Here is a 16,932-nt window from a genome sequence, read left to right on the forward strand (position 1 = left end):
TGGACTGGTTTTTGGCTTGCCGGCGTGTACGGAGTATTGGCGGCTTTTTCAAAAATAAAGTTTTGTTCCTGTTTGAGTGGCTCGTGATTCTGTGCCCAGCCAGACTGAGGCACCCAGCCACATGACACTAGGGTTCTAAGCTCCAGAACTATGAACTAGTTACCTCTAAGTTTGTTTTAATTTGTCATACAGCAATAGAGACTAAGATGAACACTAATGACACAGTGTTCTCCTGTTAACATACTTGCTTTCTCAACTAAGCTCCTTGGTTTTAAGCTCATCTAATTAATTATTTTGAAACCCAGTTGCTAATATGGAATGAAAGTTTAAATGAGACACAGGAATGCAGTTTAAGATTCTGTCCATTTTCTTTTCCCAATGATGCATAGACTGACACGGAGACTAATACTTGTACTGAAGGAGGAGACTCCCTTCCAGTCAATTGCACCACAGCCTAGTCCAAAGACAAAGTAGGGAGGCCAGCCTCCCCTGCCCAACCTTGGCTAACGTGGACTTCCCTCCCAGGAGTGTTGCTCACAGAGGATCATAATCAGGACCCCCTCGTGCAAATAGAAAGCTGCCAGGTTCTAAATGATATTCATAACCCACTCCACACTCAGCACAGCAGAAGTCTCAGGATTTAGATTTCACTTAACATGTTAGCTGTATGTGAAAGCCAAACATACATATTTTTTGAACAGCCAAACTGGAAGTCTTTGAACCTCATTTATTGATTTTTTTAAAATTTGTAAATGGACACACACAATACCTTTATTTTATTTATTTTTTATGTGGTGCACAGGATTGAACCCAGTGCCTCACACATGCTAGGCAAGTGCTCTACCACTGAGCTACAATCCCAGCCCTCATTTATTCATTTCTTGTAAAACATTTTATATTTTAATATGAAAGAGAAAAGGGTGATTTAATGACCATGACTATTTAGGAACAGTTAAAATCCCTGTGGACTCCTTCCTGATGAAATCTCCACTCCCAAACCCCCAAAGAGAGTCACTACCTAAATTTGGTGTTTATTGTTTTCATTATATTTTGATCATATGTGTGTGTGTGTCCCTCAACAAAACTGGCATTGTTTTATTTTAAAACTTCAAGTGGCATCCTACTGCTCATCCCTTGGTTGTTGATCAGTACTCTTTCTAGGCTGTTTCCATGTTATTACCTATAGCTCAAGACGGAGGGTTGGAGAAATTTTCTGTAAAGGGCCAGTTAGTGAATGTTTTAGGTTTCATGTGTCATTAGGCCCACTGTAGCACAAAGGCAGCCATAACAAGCAAGCTAAGTTACAAGAAAACTTTCCCATATAATTTTCCTATACCATGAAATATTACTCCTCTTTTGATTTTTTTAAGCATTTAAAAATGTAAAAATCAATCTTAACTCCTAGACAGAATGCAAATAGAAGAAGGGACAGATTTGGCCCAAGGAACATTATTTGTCAATCCTGCTCCCAAACGTTTATTTTCTCGCTGTAGCTTTTTACTGTATACTCATTCATTAAAAAAAAAAAAAAAAAACTTACTAAGCATCTACACAGAACTGTTGCCGACCAGACCCTAATTCTACTTTTAAGAAACTTATTGTGTATTGGGCTGGGGTTGTGGCTCAGTGGTTGAGCACTTGCCTAGCACGTGCAAGGCAACGGGTTCCATCCTCAGCACCACATAAAAATAAATAAATAAAATAAAGGTATTGTGTCCAACTACAACTAAAAAAAAAGATTAAAAAAAAGAAACTTATTGTGTAAATGAGAAAAATAAGATTCCTTACTCAGTAATGGGACTGAAAAAATGAAAGTTCTAGGAGAGGTTTATATGGCTTGCCACGAAAGCTAATGGGAGTAGAGGCAGGAGAATTTGTTTCATATTGACACTCTTGGGAAAACAGGCTCTGGAGCAGGTATACCTGGGTTCTTCTGTGGCTCCACCATTTACTGGCTGTGTGACCTTGGACAAGTTACTTCACCTCTCTGAGCTTTGATTTTCCTATCTATAAAATACAGATCATCATAGTTGTGGTTTGGATATGAAGCACTCCCAAAGGCTTGTGTTAAAGGCTTGTTCCTCAGTGTAGCAATGTTCAACATGTGTCTTTTAGGAAACAATTGTATCATGAGGGCTCTGATCTCATCAGTGGATTAATCCATTGAGGAATTCACTGCTAAATGGACTATTGGGAGGTGGTGGAAACTGTAGGAGGTAGAACCTAGTTGAAGGAGTGGGTCCTTGGGGGAGTGCTGTTGGGGATTAAACCTTGCCCCAGCCCCTTCTGCTCACTCTCTTTGCTTCCCCACCACCTTAAGGTAAGCAGCTTTGCTCTGCCACACCCCTCCACCCTGATGTCCTGACTCAGGCCCAAAGCAGCTGACCATGGACTGAAACTTCTGAAACCTACGAGTCAAATCTTTCCCCCTCTAAGTTGTTATGCTCAGGTATTTGTCACAGTGAAAAAAGCTGACACAATGCTACTTACATATTCATTTGTCGTGAAGAAGCAAAATGTCACAAGAATTAGTTAAAATAGTACTTGTAAAGCACTGGAAGAGTGCCTGGATCACAGCAAGCATTATCTGAATGCTCTGACTCTTCAAGCTCTTCATACTCTTTCTGTATGCTTAAATTCAAGCTGGAGAATCGTGGAAGGCTTTGTGAAGGCACTATAAAATCAGAGTGTTTAAAGATGGTTAGGATTCAGATACATGAAAATGGAGAGGAAGGCATTCTAAAAAGTTAGAAGAGTATATGGGAGAGCCAAGACAAGAAAAGTACAAATTAGAATACAAGTGAATCAAAAGGGAAGTAAAGGAGGGGAGTGAGAAATGCATTTAGAAAGGAGGGTTGTGGGCAGATCACGGAGAGCCTTGACTTTCTCCTATAGCTGCAGAGGACTTACTGAGTTTTAATAACTGGGAAAACATCATGCTTCCAAAATCTGGCAGCTATGCAAGGCAAGTTTGGGAGATAAGAGTCCAGAGTTAGGTTAAAGTTCCCACAATCCAGGGAATGGGACGTTCACCAGAGCAGAGGCAGTGCGCTTTGGAAATTCCCTGCATATGGAAGAGGAAAGGGAGACATTTAAAACACCATCACAGGGATTGCGGTGGAGCCATTGTCTGAAATGGGAAACACAGAAAAAGAAGCTTCAGGGTAGTCATGATTTTGCTTCTTACCCTGTAAAGTTTGGAGCTCCAAGTGGAACTGTCTAATAGAAGTGGTGCTGAGAACAAAAAAAAAAAAAAAAAAAATGTCTGGGCAGGGAGCTGATGACACAGGCTAAATGTTAATCCTTTTAACAACTTGAGAGATGGGTATATGATCATCTCATCTTAAAGGGGAAGGAACAGAAACTAGAGATGTTAAGAACAATTCTCCACAGCAGGCCTTCTCAGTGTTCCATCCCAGGACAGTCCCTCACACCCATGCTCAGAGGCTGTTTGACACAATTCTGGTAAACTTGGATTTTTTTTTTTTTTTTGCCTTCTTGGTTTTAGCAGATTAGAAGCTGGCAGAAAGGGGAAAGGGATAATAACAGCAAGAAAAGTGACAGCTGACAACTAGAAACTTGAAAGCATCAAGAACTCTCATAACACAGCATTTACATGTCCTTCACTCCTTAACAGTCTAGGGGATTCCTTAATAATAAAGCTTGGTACTGATTTGTGTTCATGAGTTTAGAAAATATTAAATTTCTTTCTGTATGCTTAAATTAGAAAGCCAATGAAGTTTTAAATGTATTTTTACAAGAGATTCATCTGACATAAACATTTTGGGAAACATATCTTCAAAAAGAAAAAGAAAAAAAAAAAGCTTCCCAGACAGCAGATATTTTGACACAATTGTTTCCCTCTCACTCATCTGAAGAGCCCTAGAAGCATGTAAAGGATATTCTGAGCTGTGCAGTCTTGGGGACTCCACCAGGGCTCTCATGCCCACCTACACCATCACTGATAACCTGTTCCTTTCCTCCCTTCTGCCTGGCTGACTTGATTACTTCTCAGAAAGTGGACAATAAGGGGAGGTCACAGTGTTCTGGGTCAAACAGCAGCTGCCACAGAACCCAACAGCAGAACCCTCCCTACACGGGGGTGAAGTGGAAACAAAGGTGTAAAACGGGGCACCTGACCTGCAGTGTGTCTGGTGGAAAGGCAATACCAAATCAGGAATAGTGACCAGTCATCTGGATCCCAGCTCTGTAGCTCATCAACCCTGCATTTCCATGTTTTTATCCCTTTGCCTTGAAAACCTGCCAGGGGCAGGAAATCATCCCTCAGGCCTAACTAGGGTCTTGAAAGCTCTTTCTGAAATGCAAATCTGAGAAGGTCATTTCCCTAAGTAAAACTCCCCAAGAGCTTCCTATTGCCTAGCAGGCATTCATAAACCTTGCAGTCTCAAGACTCCTTTCTATTCCTAAAATATTACAGAAGACTTCAAAGGACTTTTTTCTATGCAGTGTGTTTCTTCTATATTTACCATATAAAATCAAAACTGAAAAACTTAATTTATTCGTCAAAAATTACAATAACAAACCTATTACATAATAGCACAAGCACATTTTTCAACGAAAAATAATTATATTTTCTAAGACATAAATTAATGAGAAGAGCGGTGCTTTACATTTGTGCAAATTTCTTTCAACACCGGGCTTAAACGAAGACAGCTGGATTCTAAAATCTACTTCTGTCTTTAATCTGTTGCGATATCGTATGTTCTGTGGAAAGCCTCACTGTACACTCATGTGAGAATGACAAAAAACTGTTGTTTTTGTTTGTTGGTGTTGTTGTTTTAGTTCACTGACCCCTAGAAGGGGTCACCTAGGACCACACTGTGAAATCTTTGACCTAGAAAATAAAATTGAAGCTCTCTACCTAGAACGTACTAGACCCTCCTTTCACCTCCTGCCCTACTGCAAGGGCAGCAGCAGCGTACCCCAGGTCTCTCACATGCTCCCACTCCAGTCCCTGCAGCTAGCTGTCCCTGCCACGCCTTGATACCTTGGCACTCAACCTTCCCTCTGCCTGAGATGAGCTTTCCCTGCAGACTCCTTCCAGAGCCAGCTTGCATGTCTTTGGCTCCAGGAGGCCTCCGGGGACCCACCCCTGCAGGCAGAGCCCAAGTGGACAGGAGTCTCCGCACGTCATTTGCTAGCTGCGCGACTTGCACAAGGAGCGTCACCTGCGACTGAAACGACGTGGCGATGAAACAGAACTGCAGCGAGGAGCCCTGGGCGCTTGACCCGGTGCACCGAGCGTGGCACGCCAAGGCTGCCCGCTAGCCGAAGGGACAGCGCCGGAACCGCTTATACTCACTCGCTCGGCCCTCGGCCCTCGGCCCATCGGCCTGGGCTTGACGCGCACTAACTTATATTTTTCCTCCTACTAGCCCTCGGGGTTAAGCGCCAAGGTGTCAGAGAGGACCGCGTTGGCGCGGAGGTGCGAAGTAACTCGCTCAAGGTCACCACAGTCAGCTGCCGGCGGGGCGGGGCTGCTCGCAGCCGGCTGCCCGCGGCCGCGGGATTCGAACCCCAGCCCTCTGAGCGCGCCAGTTTACCGGTGCGTGAAACGCCAACTAGACAGTGGGTCGGACGCCAGCCGGGCCGCGGGCGGGAGGCGCGGGGTGGCCGGGCGGGGTCGCTCCCTCGGCCGCCCCTCCCCGCGCGCCTCGCCGTCCCGCCCGCCGGCGCGAGCCCAACGGCCCAGGCGCGCGCCACCTCACGGCGGGAGGCGCGGGCGGGGCGGGGCCGGGGAGCCCGCGCCCCCGCCCCCTCGGCCGCCGCCGCTGCCTCGGTGGAGCCCCCCGCCGCCCGCCCGCCACTCTCCGGAGCCGCCCGCCCGCCCCCTTCCCGCGTCCTCGCTCGCTCCCTGCGCAGCGGAAACATGGCGGCGGGAAGGGAGTGAGCCGCCCCGTGCCCCGCGCCGCCGCGCCCGCAGGTAAGCGCCTCGCGGCTCCCGCCGCCCGCCGAGCCCGCGCCCTGAGGGGCCGCTGGCCACCAGAAGCCGGCGACGGACCTGCGCGGTCGCTGCGCCTGCCCTTCCCGGCCCCTGCCGCCCATCCGTCTGTCGCGGCGGCCTGCGTGTCCGCGGCCCTGCCCTGGCCGTGTCAGCCCAGCCGCGATCCCCGGCGGCCCGCGCTGCGTGTGCGTCCGGGCCCAGGGTGGACGCTGGAGCCAAGCACAGGGGCCCTGCTGAGGGTCGGCCTCGCGGGGCGGCGGGTGCGCGGTCGCTGCGTCCTGGCAGCCCGCGCCCGGGCGGTCTGGGGAAGGGCGGGCAGGAGTCTGCGTGATGTCTGTCTGCGTGGGTCAGTTGGACTGCCCAGATGCCGGAGGTGACAATGCCTGCGGTGCTGGCGGCCGGTCCCTGGTCCCCGGGCAGGCGAAGACGGAGGGTCCTGGGAGCGAAGGCCTGGAGCTGTCAGCCAGGGATCTCCAGGCTGGGAGAACTCACGTGTGCCACCTGCCCCTGCCCGGGGCCCCGCCAGAAGCGGCCCGGGAGAGCAGGTTTCAAACCTCAGACCGGGCTGGCGCAGCTAGCACCGAGGCCAGCCAGCAGCCCTGGAGGGCTGGACACGTGGGCGCAGCACTGAAAGGGGTTGGTGAACCCCAGAACTTCTGCAGACAGGAAGGGAACTGAAAGTCATCCAGGGTCCCTTTCTCCCATCCCCTGCCAAAGTATCTTTCAAAATCCCGAGTAGTACCCTAGAAATTGGACGTATTTGGACAATTCTTCCATTGATGGAAAGCTGATCTGCTCCCAGGGAAACCCATTCAGTATGTACCTTCACAGATTTGGTTATAGCTTGACAGAAACAGCTGCCTCCCATTCTTCCTATATCTTTTCCCTTATGGCCAGCTGTTAAGATATCTGAAGGTAATAATCACGTCCTCTGAGGCTTGTCTTCTCTTGGATAATTCTCTGATCCACTCCCTGGATGATTTCTCTTCAAAGATCTTGATGTGACCAAAGAGATGAAACCTTGTTAAGTTTCTATAGGAAGGTCCTTGGCCCCAAGGATTGGCCTGCTATAATAAAAAGTACTTTCCCTTCCTCATTGCTGTGCTGTGTTTTGAACTTGAAAAAAGAAAAAAAAATAGCCATCCAGTAGTGATTGTTCTCAGGAGCTGAGATTCTATTTCGTGGAAATTTTCACATTCCCCCGCCTTTAACAAAATGTCTAAATGCTTTATCAAACGAACTAATGTATATCCAAGGGGTTTAAACTGTAATGTGCCATGTGAATTGAAGAGCTTATTATTTTTACTCTGAAAGAGATTGAGACCTAGTTTGGTGCCAAACTACAATTTAATATTTGGTTGGAGAGGAAAATGCTTTATTACACTGAACTCTTTGCTCCTTTTCTGCCAGCAGAAGGCCCCATATTGATATGAAAAATAACAACTTTTTGTTGCTCACTTAACAGCATTATTTTTTACTTTTTAAAAATCAGTTAGCTTTTAGAGGTAAGTGGGGTTAAATTTTATTTTAAAAAGGTTCTTTCACCAATTTCCTAAACCCCTGCCTAAACAACTCTGCAAATTAATAATTTCTGAAACTCAGCAGGGACGTGATGGCCTTGTAGATAAAATCTTGTATCTGGGGCCCTGTTCAAGTTTTAAGCAAAGTTTCACTGTTTTTATGACTGAGACAAGCACATACCAACAGTCAGAATTGGCTCTTTATCTTTGTTCTTAATGTCTTCATTTTTTAAATTGGTAAGTGGTTTTGAAGTTTGCAGCACATATGTCAAGTTTTGATTTCTAGTTTGTGCAATTGTGTTTCCCTTTTATGTAAGTTGGGTACATTTTTGTATAGCACCATTCAGTGTAAAACTCTACAGATCCAGAAAAGACTCTGAACCTTCAAAGAACTTGGAGTTAAAGTTAGGAGAAACTAACCAGTGAGAAAGCACAGAGGAGAACATTCTACTGAAAAATTAAACCTACTGTATTCTTTTACATTTATATACTTATTATAGATAGTATGTTCAGCACTATGCTATGCTCTGTGCTTAGCTGAGCATACAAAGATGAATACTAATCTTTGTGGAGCTGGCAAATTAGATGCTTAAATTGGTCATTTTTGGAATGAAAAATAAGAGCTGTGCATATGATGCTGTGATTGACCCAAAGTTAGTGCTTTTAGGCTAGCCTAGGAGTTGAGGGAACATTTTGGGAAGAGATGATACGTGACCCAAATCTTAAATGATAAGTAGGAGTAAGGTAGGCAATGATGAGTAGAAAGTATATGTCAAACAGAAAACTGCTTGAGTAGAGGAATCAGTGTGAGAAAAGAAATGGCTGGTGTAATGAACCACAGCAATTTGGGACTGATAAGAATATAATAGTAAACACAGAAGTGTAAATTGTGAGGCTGGAAGTACAGGCAGAAGCCATACCATTGTGGGCCTTTTATGCATAAGAATCTTGAAATTAATTCAGTGGGTGATATTTTAAAAATAAGACATGGTTGACATAGCATTTTTAAAAAGTGGTCATAGGAGAAGAGGAAAGGATAATTTGAAAAAAATCTGAGGCTTTGTGATTGGATGTGCATGTGAGAGAATGAGAAGTCTAATGTGGTGCTTAGGTTTTTAGCTTGAGTGATCAGGTGGATGGTGGTAATATTGGCTGAGACAGGAAACAGTGTACAATGAGTTGTTTTGGACTTGAATATTTTGTGATTGCTTGAGTTAGTTCAATGAGTAAATTTAGTGGAAGTAAGCTGGGTACTGTAGTCAGAAAATGAAATATTAATTTATTATTAACATGAATGGGGCAGGAGTTGTGGCTTAGTAATAGAGCGTTTGCCTAGCATGTGTGAGGCACTGGGTTTTATTATCAGCACCACAAATAAATAAGTAAAAATAAAGGTTCATGAATAACTAAAAAAAGATATATACATATATATTAATTATATATAAACATGGAGTTAAGTTGTCTGATTTGGAGCTGTTGTAGGTAACAGCTAGGTCTCTGTGTGTGGGTAGCTGAAATACAGTAGAAATTAAGGTCAGCAAAGCTAAGTATAGCAAGGAACTCTGAGGCTGGTATATATTGAAACCATCATGTGTGGATAGTGAAGTGATTTAGGATGATGGGATGTGGGGAAGAGAGGAAGATTGTGACCCAGGTGCAGTAAAAATAGGAATTAATCAGGAGGGTGGTAGATGACAGATGAGGAGGTGGGGTGGAGAATGGTATAGCCAGATGGTGCAAACCTCAAAGGAGGAGGAGTTTTTAAACAGGAGTGGAAAAATAATGGTTTTTGACTGCTTTCTCCTGCAAGCAGAGTTCTTATCACTTCATCTTTATTCAGGATTCGTATTAATCATTCTCTTTGCTCTGAAGAGTTTGTTCTTAGTTTTGAAAAGTAGGAGGGCAATACCCCATATCAATTTTTTCTGCTAATATGTAATGACAAAAGGTTTTCCTCTGATGATTAGTGGGTGGACAGGAAACAGATAAATCAGTGAGGATCTACCCATGGTCACTGGGCAGAGTATTTCAGAAAGTGCCAAGGTTTTAGATTTCGAAAGATTAGAATTCATATCTAGACTCTTGTCATTTACCGGCCTTATGACTGTAAGTGAATTGTTTAGCCTCTGTGACATTCAAGGTCCTTATCTGTAAAAAGAAAATTCCTTTTTCATAGGGTGTCATAAAGATTACACTAAAAATATATATTCACGGGAAAAGCAACAGACATCTTATAGTTGCAAAATAATGTTGGTTCCCTTCCATCTAGCTTTAAGAGGCTTATGCTCTGCCAGAAGAAATGAAAATTTTTTCATACTTACCTAAATTACAAGGCATGATATAGTATGTACTCTAAGAGAAGTAAAATCAGAAAGATTTAAAAGTTCAGAGGAAGAAGCCATCATTTCTCAACATTTGGAAACAAGGTTATATTCTAGAAGAATTTCATTTGGACCTTGGAGAACAAATTTCAATAGACCAAGAAAGAATTTAGTTAGAGATGCAAAGTAAGGTCAAGTATAGAGTATGTTTGTTAAGAAGTAATAGCTGCCACAAGTTTGAGTATTATATTTATGTAAGTCAGTAGTATAATATGTAGCTAAAGAAAAGGTGTGGGACCATTCATTATATTACAGATATGAAACTATGAAGTTTGGATTTGACTCTAGATATACTAGACACCATAGCTTATACATCCTCTCCCTACCTCAGTTTACTATGTGTAAAATTTATAGTCATTAATTTAGAACTTCAGATTCTTTTTCTGAAGGATACCAAATAAGAAATTCCACATTTGAAAGTAAGTTACTATGTAGGCCAATTTTAATTTAAAAAAAATAGCCACTAGGATTTGTTTTGAATCTGTAGTTTAATCTTTGCAGTCACCTTGTTTAGTAGACTTAGTGGAGTTAAGAAATGTACCAGATCTCATCAATAGAAAATGACCAAAATGCTCTGATTTGTTTTTCACTTCATCTTACTTATTTAGATTTGAAAAGAAGCCTGGGTTCCTCAGTGTCGCCAAAAATTAACTGTACAACTGGAGACAGATCACTTTGACTTTCAGATCTTCAGTTCTCTGACTTACAAAACAAGGGAAGTTGTAGCTGTTAAATTTAAGAAAGATGGCATGTTCAAGTCCTTGACACAGTGTTTTTCACATGTTAGGAACAAAAATGTTGAGTCCCTACCTCCCTATTTGTAACTGATACCTTTGTCAAGGCCTTAATGTTAACTGTAGCCAAGACACATTTTCTAGAACTAATTATTTTGATAACTTTATGGCTAAATAAACCCAGCAAGTCTTATCACCTTATCTTTGTTCCAGCCTCTTCAGTCATCTTTCATCTTCTGAACTGTTATTCTTGTGCTTTTCTGGCTTCCTCTTCCTCTTTCCCAACTGTTCTTGTTTGCTCTTTCTCAAATTTTTCCATTTTCTCTCTCAATCTCCTGTTTCCTACATTGTTAACCATTTTACTGGTTATTTTTGTGTGTCCTGACCTTAAGTTGAAGCCAGGGTTCTTCAGAGACCTGAAGAGCATATTGTTTGCTCTGAATCTCTTTTAAATGGTTGCAATGGATGCAGCTCATTCTACTACATCCCTCCAATCAAGAGAGTAGGGGGAGAGGAGGATAACTAATATTTTACACATCACTATCCAGGTATCATCATCTTAAACCCCCATGCTCCCTGGCATGAGGGTTATATCATCCTCATCTTCTGATAAATAGATCATCACTTTTAGATCTTTTATATCATGGCACACACATGATCTGCCTTCCCACCTCAATTATTGTCCTCATCCTGATTGACTCCAGTGTTAACATGGATGATTTCTTTCCCAACATGTTGCCCTCTTCAACTCAAGCGATCATCTCTTTAGCTAATCAACTTCCATAGTCATGCCTTGGACCTTGTCATTCAGAGATGGTCCACCTCTGAAATTACACATGAAGGTATGCAGCTTTGTTCAAAATTTCTTCTCCTACCTGAACTTTGATTTTTCCCACTATCAAAATCTATATTCACTCACTTCCCACTATAGCTTGATTATCTTAAGACACCACTATTTTGTTAATTCTCTTGCCATTATCCTTTATTCTCATGCTCCATTTTTCCTGTTCCTGTCTGGGCAAGGTCCCAGACCTTGTTGAATCAACCTAACCCCTCTCTTCTTGCCTATATCAGTTCTATTTAACCCTGCTGGAGGAAAAACACATAGTTAATGGATTGCTGCCATTGGGCTTTCACTACCTAGTCATTTCTGTGTCCTGTTTTCTATCATGTCTTATGTCAAACCTATTTTCTTTTCAGTTTTTGATCGCCCTGTTTCTCCTCTCACTCTCAGCGTGTGTTGCCGCTTCTTAAAAGAAAAAGTAGAGATCATTAAAGGAGATCTGTCTTACTTGACTGCTAGCAATCTAAATTACTTAAAATTGTCTACTTATGCTTTTCTGCTTCTTCCTTTTACTTAAGGCCAAATCTCTGAGCCCCATCTTTTTGTTGCCTTCAACCTCTTTCTCCTTCTGCTCATTTTCTCTTTGTGTACATTTTCTTTTATATTTAAATCTGCTTAGAATTATTAATAAATCTTATTAACAAAATCAATCTTATAAATACCCTACCCTTCATATTCAGGCCTCTTGAATGTTTGTTTAAATTTGACATAAAAACTTTCTGATTCTTCTTTCTATACCCTGACTTTAGTTCTCCATCTGAAATTGAGGATATAATAGCACTTGCTAGGTGCTATAGCATCTAAAAGTTTTATGAAAAAAATTTAAATGAGGTAATGTATAAGAAGAAGCTCAGGACAGTATCTAGCAAATTATAGAATGCTATATATGTTATAATCATGTATTTTTTCTTTTACCATTATTGCTAAAATTATCTCAATTTTCAAAATACTCCTGAGGAGGTAATAAACTCTTGACTTTACAGATGAAGGGAACTGAGATTTAAAGATCTAGAAATTTGCCCATTTCACACAGGAAGTGGGCAGAGTCCCTGGAACTTCTGTGATCAAAGTCATCAATCTCCTCCTTGGTGTTGATAGGGACAAAGGGGTGTGTGTGTGTGTGTGTGTGTGTGTGTGTATTGGGGGGCACTGCACAACAATTTCTAGGCCTTTGCTGCATCATTTCACATTCCTGTTTAATGTTCTCTCTTCCTTAAAACAATTTTTCCTCCCTTGGGCTTTGGTATACTTTTGTGGTTTGGTTCCTCCCTGGCTATTTCATTGTAAGTGTTCTTTGGGTGAGAGCTTCTGTTGCGTGTTTTTGGTCCTAGGTCCTCTTACCTTCATTCCCTTGACAATCTCATCCAGTCACTTGGCTTCTAATAGTGTCTGTGTACTAATGACTCAAATTTTTGTCTACGGTCAAGATACCTCTTCGGAGTCTTAGACTTTACCTTTTGCTGCCTATAGACAGCTTCATTAATAGTTATGCATGAAGTCTGGCAAAGTCATTGTGTCCCAAATTGTACCCAACATTTTTGTCACTTTTTCTACTTTACCTCCTCTCTTCCTGAGGGGTGCCTCTGGTTTAGAGAAAATTCAAGAGTTCATTCAGTGGTTATTGTTGATCACTTAAATAGAGAGGAATAAGAAATAAGACATAGTTATTTTTCTCGGAAAACTCACTATCGAGTGGAGGAAAGTAAGATATGCTTAACTAACTCTTAAACGATATCAAGTTAAATGCTACCTAAGTGCATAAATACTGTAGAAATTCAGAGGCAGAGGAAAAATTCACTAATTTCTGGGATGGTTGTATAAAGCCTCCAAATTCATTGCCTGAGGAAAGCTCAACATAGATAATTTAAGGATGGAAGATGAGATAGAAAGTATGGGAATTTGGACATAGAGCTGCTTTGAGAATAAGAGTGAAAATTCATCCTTTTTTTTTGTAAATCCTTGGAATATTATAAACTTTGTTTAGTAAGTTTTCATGGGATAGATCAATTCTAATTGTTTCTCAGTAAAAAGTATTATAGATTCAATTATCAGCAGTTTATTGGAGCATTCTTTTGAACATATGTTCTGCACTAGACACTTAGAAGACAGAAAACCAGGAAATATTTAGTGCTGTGAAAGCATTCATGGCCTATTCAGGGAGTCAAGAATGAAAATTATATTACAGTATAGTAAGTATCATAGTAATGGTGATGTGCTATGGTAGGATATCTATATATGTTATAATCTGAATTATATCTCCCCAAAATTCATATGTTGAAGATCTAACCCCTGGTTTTTCAGAATGTGATTATATTTGGAAATAGGGCCTTTAAGGAGATATTTAAGGTAAAATAAAGTCAAGGGGGTAGGCCCTAATTTGAGTCTTTGTAAGAAGAGATTAGGACACAGACATAAACAGAGGGAAAACCATGTGAAGATAGAGGGGGAGAATACCGCTATTTATAAGCCTATGAGAGTGACCTCAAAAGAAATCTTCTCTGCTGACATACTGATTATGGACTTCCAAACTTCAGAACTGAGAGAAAATAAATTTATTTTGTTTAAGCTGCACAGTCTGTGGTATTTGTTCATAGCAGCCCTAGCAAACTAATACAGAATCCTTCTCTGAGAAGTTAATATCTGGTTATGCCTAGGGGTTGCATGGATAGTGTAGGTATAGTAGCAGCAAGAGTATGGAAGGATAGATAATTACAGTCACAGAGTATTAAAGGATAATGTCACATACATTTTCCTATATAATTTGAAATATATAATAATCTTGTTAGGTAGGATGCAAGGTCATTGTAAACCCTATTTTCTGATAAGAAACTAAAGTGCAGATGGAGTAAATGTTGTGTCCAGCTGCAAAGAGTAAGTGTCAGGACTAACTCCTCATATCTAGGTCTTCTCCCTGTAGATTTTGTGTGTTGTCCAGAATAACTCCTGGTCTCTTTAGACTGCCTTTTTAAAACCATGTGCTGTTTGAACCTCTTATTGTTTCTCCAACAAGTCATCATGAGTTAATTTTCTTAAAATTTGAAGCATGTGAAGGCTGCTGCATTATTTTTGCCTTTGTATTTACTATAAATAATATAATTGTTCCCTTTTAAAATGAAAGCCTATATATGTATATTCATTTTAACTACTATGCCTGTTGTTCATTGACTTATTATGGGCTCATTCCCAAGTATTTTCTTATTTATTATAATTGCTTCACATCATGCTTATGTAGATTTTTCATCTGGGACATTCAAACATGATGGAAATAAAGCTATTTTAGCCACTATGCCTTTGTTAAGTATAATAGAAAACATGAATTTGCATACTTGTTTTTGAAAATATTTAAGAAGAGGTCAGATGATTTAGAATTTTAGACTCCAGTCCTGATTATGTGGTGCCCTGATGTGTGTTTAGTTACCTTAAGGGACAATGAAAATCTCCAAATAAATAAAATCAATTAGTTTCTTTAAAAATTAATAAATTTGGGAGAATAAAAATTTATAAAATCTAAAAGGCATAATTCTAACAGGTTTATAGTTCCACATTAAGGGAATATAGGAGTTTAGAAACATTGTCTGATTTCTTTGTATTTGTTCATTCATTCAACAGTTATTGATGTATCTAATTGCTGCCATATACAGTGTACTGTAACAAAGATGAATACTACAATTTTATTTTATTTTTTAAGCTTATAGTTATTAATATATATTAATTGCATAAATTAATGGCAGAACACACTTATATAAAGCTTAAATTGCATTTCAACTGAATTATGAATATACAGTTGTCTACTTATTATTATTTTTACTTTTTTAATGAATCTGAACTATTTAATTAAATAGTATTTAAAGAGAATAATAGCTTATTGCCCTTTTTACGAGTGTAATACAAGGAGGAAGGGGGATGTAAAGAGATATTATTAGGATAAATCATATAAAATTTCTGGTTTTATAAATTTAAAATGGCCTAATATGGGTATCCTCATTCAGTCTAATATAACAAGTGCTCTGAAATATATTCAAAGTATTATGAGAATAAGAGCAAGAATGGTTGATTCTAAGACAGAGGAGGAAGGTGATCTTTGGATCCCTAGAGAAAGGAGGATGACATTTGAACTGGATCTTAAATGTTCAGATGAAGGTATTGAGAAGAAGAACAATGGCCTTTCAGATAGGAAGGGTTAAAGATTTCTTTGATTGAATGGAATCAGCCATATGGAATCATGGAGGTCAAAGAAATGCAGCAATGACTAAGAAGAGGAATAACAACAGCGGCATATATATATGTATAGCACTTACTAAACAGGCACATAGAAGTTAAGTCACCTGTCCAAGGTCACAGAACTTGCAAGTGGTAGATCCAGATATGTATTCTTGACCAATAAACTTATACTATAAGCAAAATCAGGGGAAAGTGATGTTTTGAATGCCAAGGGGAACAGCAGTAAATTTCAAAAAGAAAAGAATAGTTAGCAGTTTGAAAGGCCCTAGGGAGATAAATAGAAATATTTTTTAAAAGAGGGCACTGATTATTTAAAAAAAAAATGTTCTCTAAGGTACAGTAAGGGATACCAAGAACAGAGATGTGGAAATCTGAGAATACTAGTTGTTCAACCTATTTGTTCCATAGACCAGTGATTATAATTCCATTTAATTACAAAGAAGATTGAATTGAGGACTATTAAATAGAACAGTATTTTTGTGAAATAATTTTGATCCTTTGCAGAGTACAGTCATAATTTCTCTTAGCTAACTAGAATTAATAGTGACAATTTGTTTATTCTACTATACCTTCTGGTTTTAATAAGGTGTAACTTATCCTGTTTATTGATTTAGTGGATTTGCAGAATAGAATGATATTCTAAAAATCAGTTTGAGCCCAAGTATTTCATAAGGTGAAAGAGATCTTATAAGTAGCACAGTTTTCAGAGATTACTACCTGGCTTGATGGTTAAGAGTCCAATTTAAGACCCAGTTTACTACTCACTTAGGGCAAAGGGGTTGCAATAAGGTGATTTCTAAGATCTTTCCCAACTCTCAAATTTTGTGACAATTAGGCCAATTGTTCAGTGAAGAAACTGAGGTTCAAAGAAAGGAGTGGTTTGGCAAGGGTCATAAAATTGGGATCTGTTCTCTTGACTCTTGATAAGGAAACATGATGGCAGAATCAGCAAATATTTGAGTGGCTGCTATATATCAGGCATGAATTAGACAACCAGCATCTTCTGTGTTTGTTTGTACATATAAATTTTTTTTAGTTGTCAATGGGCCTTTATTTTATTTATTAATATGTGGTGCTGAGGATGGAACCCAATGCCTCACACATGCTAGGCAAGTGCTCTACCACTGAGTTACAGCCCTAACCCTGTTTATGCATATTTTGTCTTATTCCAGAAAGTTTTTAAAGCACACCTATTCTATGTAAGGTACTATATGCAACAAAAAGAGTAAACTGTTTTGAGAATCTGTTAGATATATTGAAATAAGCA

General features: G+C 40.2%; 1 protein-coding gene across 4 annotated transcripts in view; it reads left to right on the forward strand.

The window, feature by feature from the left end:
- Nucleotides 1–5,736: 5,736 nt before the first annotated feature.
- SCMH1 (Scm polycomb group protein homolog 1) overlaps nt 5,737–16,932 on the forward strand; it is a 189,939-nt gene continuing 178,743 nt past the window's right edge. For 2 of the 4 annotated variants that reach the window (XM_081308951.1, XM_081308952.1), the window contains exon 1: nt 5,746–5,944. The gene's annotated coding sequence lies outside the window, so the exon portion shown is untranslated. Of the gene's footprint in view, nt 5,945–16,932 lie in introns of all 4 variants that reach the window. The other 2 variants (XM_081308957.1, XM_081308956.1) reach the window with 2 other exon arrangements.

Source organism: Spermophilus citellus (assembly GCF_964194105.1).
Source record: "Spermophilus citellus genome assembly, chromosome: 9".
Lineage (NCBI taxonomy): Eukaryota > Metazoa > Chordata > Mammalia > Rodentia > Sciuridae > Spermophilus > Spermophilus citellus.